The 4,045-nt window shown below is 46.0% G+C and overlaps 1 protein-coding gene across 2 annotated transcripts in view; it reads left to right on the top strand.

Annotated features, from left to right (window-relative positions):
* Positions 1–914: 914 nt before the first annotated feature.
* The window catches only part of Ift88 (intraflagellar transport 88), a 94,609-nt gene continuing 91,478 nt past the window's right edge, over positions 915–4,045 (top strand). For both annotated transcript variants that reach the window (XM_013349242.2, XM_005355431.3), the window contains exon 1: positions 915–1,028. The gene's annotated coding sequence lies outside the window, so the exon portion shown is untranslated. The remainder of the gene's footprint in view (positions 1,029–4,045) is intronic.

Here is a 4,045-nt window from a genome sequence, read left to right as displayed (position 1 = left end):
TATTCTCTATAATTTAGTGATATATAATTTAACATATAATTATTGACTATTTGCTTGAAGTGATGCAGTAGCCAGCTACTGTCAGTAACTGTAGGATTTATCCCACTTGCAAGCTAACACATTAGCTTAACACTGTTGCCTTCTGAATGCTGGTACAAAACACTTGGATCAGAACGACGGGCTTTAATCTCCAAGGCATACCACGTAACCTGACCCTGATCAATCTAACAGTTTGTCTCCTATCCCATCTCCATCTGTACCGTGATGTACGGTAAGGTGGATGCTACCTACGCAATGACTTCCTGACACAACCAAGCAATTCAAGGTTAGGAAACCTCTGTCTTTTATAACGGACTTCAAGTCAACATGCCCGGCTTTTGTTCCGGAGGGAAACATTATTTTGCTGTTAAGACAAGGTCTTGCGTCTCCTTGCTGGCCTTGTATTCCCATCGTCCAGTCTCCACCTCCCAAGTGATGGGATTACAGATGTGCGTCCTCACACCTAGCATGACATTGCTTTTATCAATTCTCCAGAGTAAGCTTATTTAGAAAGAACCCCGACACATCTGACAATTTATCGTGTTTTAAATATAATCTCTATAGACGCAACGTTCCAGAGAAAACAGCCAAGGTTCCCAAGTCGTGGGTGGTGGGTGGCTCCGGGACACATTCCATTCACCCAGCCATCACGCTCTGGTCGCCCGCTCTCGAGATGGGATTGCTTCGAGGGTCACATGACCTTTGTTTCCTTCTGTGATTACCCCAGCGCACTTGGCAACTCCCGGCCAGCGACAAAGACAGAGAAGCACTGCAGTAGCTCGTCCGACTCCGCGGTCCACAGTTCCCGGCAGCCCTGCACTTCCGGTCCTGAGCTTCCGGCCTCGCCCAGGCGGCGCAGAGGACTGTGGGAGCGGCTTCCTTGGATTCGCGCCTGGCAACGGCTGGGCGTCCAGCTCTGGCCTGTGGAGGCTCAGGCGTCGCGTCTTCTCCCGGCCCACTCGCGGTCAGCCCGCTCCCCTAGGCGCGAGGTAGGAGAAGGGCCCGGATCCTCGTGGCCGTCCGCCCTGCTGCCCTGCTCCCTGCCCGGTGCGGTCGCGAGGACAGGCGGGCTGGTGGCGCCTCAGCCACGCTCTGGCGAATGCGCTTCTGTAGCCCCACACTTTGTACTTTGTTAGTGCTTCTGTCAGCGGGTGGATATCCCTGCTCCTCCAGGCGTGGCGACCCGGGCCAAAGTGACACGACTTGGCGATGCCGTGGCACCAGTGAAACTTTCAGAGTTTCACTGTGGATAACAGCGAATATTTCTAATACTGCCTCAGGTCAACCTTTGAAATTTCCTAGTAATCAGGATCGAATACAGAAGTACAGAAAAGAAAGCATTAAGCACAGCCACAAAGATAAAAGCATATCCTCTCGGGGTTGGCTCTAGACACCCACTTTCCCGGGATACCAAACTTCTCAGGTGCTCAGTCACATGTATAAGGTGGTATGATATTTGCATTGTTTCTAAGCCGTTTTCCAACTCTGTCATCTTAGATATTCATTGCTACATAAATAATCTTTATGCTGAATTGTTCAGGGAATAGTGAAAAGGAAAAACAAACAAAAAAAAAGTCTATGTTTAGTAAAGATAATTTTTCTCCCAAGTATCTTCAGTTTGCAGCTGGTTGAATCCAAAGATGCACAGATAAAGATGGCTGGATCTACCTACTGTTTTCCCAGAATTCTTTCTACGCCTAAAATTCCACTGCTTTTTTTTTTTTTTTTTAAGGCGGGGTGGTAGTTCGAGACAGGGTTTTACGGTGTAACAGCCCTGGCTGTCTTGGAACTACCTCTGTAGACCAGACTGGCCTGGAACTCACAGATCAGCCTGCCTCTGCATCCTGAGTGCTGGGATTAAAGGTGTGCACCACCACGGCCTGGCACAGCTTTTGCTCTTTATAGACTTTTTATTCTCTACTCTGATTATGAGTTTTGAAGAAACTACAATTGACATTTTGAGTGTGTACTGTCTATCGCGGTAGAAATATATAGAACTTTCCCATGCAAAATGGTTTCATTGGCAATATCGAGATGACAGTATCCCAAATTATTTTCAAAACATTTTGGAAAATCTAGAAACCCTGAGTTGTACTATTTGTTAGCCACTCATGGTTGTTTGTAAAGGATAATTAATCCACTTAATCTTTCCTAACCTTGCTTTCCGCATCTTTAAAACTGGTGTATTCCAGTATTGATCTGTTCAGCTGTTTGTGATGTCTCCCAGGTGTGTGTGTCTGTGTGTTTAAATCTGGTTGTAACCCAGAAGAAAGGAGGTCTAGTTTTAAAAGCTGATTGTTTCAATGTCTTATCAGTAAACTAAATGGACATCAGAAAGGTTTGTAAGCAGGAAATTCTTCAGCATGTGATTCTGAAAGTGTGGTCCCAGCTGGGCGGTGGTGGCGCTCACCTTTAATTCCAGCTCTCTGGAAGCAGAGACAGGCGGATCTCTGTGAGTTCGAGGCCAGCCTGGTCTACAAGAGCTAGTTTCAGGACAGGTCCCAAAGCTACAGAGAAACCCTGTCTCGAAAATCCAAAACAAAACAAACAAACAAAAACCAAAAAACTGTGTGGTCCCTGGACCAGCAGCATCAGCATCACTTGGATCCTGTTTGGAATCTAGGACTGGGGAGATGGCTCAGTGCGTAAAGTTCTTGCTGCAAAGCATGAGAACCTGAGTTGATCCCAGCATCCCACTTTAAAAATGTAGTGTAGTCGCTGGTACATGCTTGTAATCTCTAGCTTTGGAAAAGTGAAGACTGGAGGACTTGTGCTGCTCACTGCTCAGCCAGCTTGGCTGAATCTTATCCAGGGCCCAGTGAGAGAGCTTGTCTCAGAAACCAAGGTAGGCAGTGCCTGTAGATGATGACACCCCAGGATGACCTCTCACCTCTACAGACACACATACCCACATGTCTACACATGCATGCAAGAATAACCATACCCACAACACATACAACATATGCACATGTGTGTACTCACATGCAGGAACAACCATATGTGCAAAAAAAATTCATGTTCTGACTGGGCAGAATAACTCATATCTCTCACCCCAGCTCTTGGGAGGTAGAAGCAGGAGTTCAGGGCTAGCCTTGGCTATGTAATGAGTTCAAGACCAGCCTAGGCCATATAAGACCCTGTCTCAGAAACAAAAACACCTCCATTCCAAAGAAATCCCAATAAATTTATGTTCTGAGACACCAAAGGATCTCCTTAAGATTTCCTGAATCAAAAGCATAGAGGGCTGGAGAGCGGCTGTCTGAAATGAAGAAACCTTTAAACTTCTGGAGCATGCTCAGGTTTGAGAGGCCATGGTTAGCATAGTCTTTCCCTCGTGTGTGTAGAGGATGTAGTCAAAGACCCCTCATACCACACTGAACCCTTCATACACTTTTTGTTTTGTTTTGTTTCTTAGTTTTTCAGGACAAGGTTTCTCTGTGTAACAGCTGGCTGTCCTGGAACTTGCTTTGTAGACCAGGCTGGCCTTGAATTTACAGAGATCCGCCTGCCTTTTGCCTTTTGGCATATGGTTGCTGAGAATTGAACTCAGGACCTCTGGAAGACCAGTCAATGCTCTTTACCACTGAGCCATCTCTCCGGCTCCCGAGTATTGATCTTTTAAGATCATGATCACTGAAGAAAACAGTGATCATGGTTCAGTATTGCATTGACCCAGAAATGCTCCACAGCTATGCACACCAAGAGATTCAAAGTTGAGTGTTCTATTGGGCATGGTGACACATGTCTTTAGTTCAAGCACTTGGGAGGCCGAACCAGGCAGATTTTGAAGAGTTTGAGGCCAGCCTGGTGTATATAATTAGTTCTAGGCCAGCCAGGGTTACATCTCAAAAAAGAATAAAATAAACAGAAAACAACCAACCCCCACCGAACAAACAATGCAACAAAACAAAAAACACTTGTGAAACTGGCCAGGTCATCAAAGGTAGGCGTATCAAAAACAAAAACAAAACAAAAAAAGCCACCAAGTATGTGTGTGTGTGTGTGT

Source organism: Microtus ochrogaster, chromosome 17, assembly GCF_000317375.1.
Source record: "Microtus ochrogaster isolate Prairie Vole_2 chromosome 17, MicOch1.0, whole genome shotgun sequence".
In the NCBI taxonomy this organism is placed as follows: Eukaryota; Metazoa; Chordata; class Mammalia; order Rodentia; family Cricetidae; genus Microtus; species Microtus ochrogaster.
Note: the sequence above shows the minus strand (reverse complement) of the source record. Positions and strands in the feature narration are given on the sequence as shown.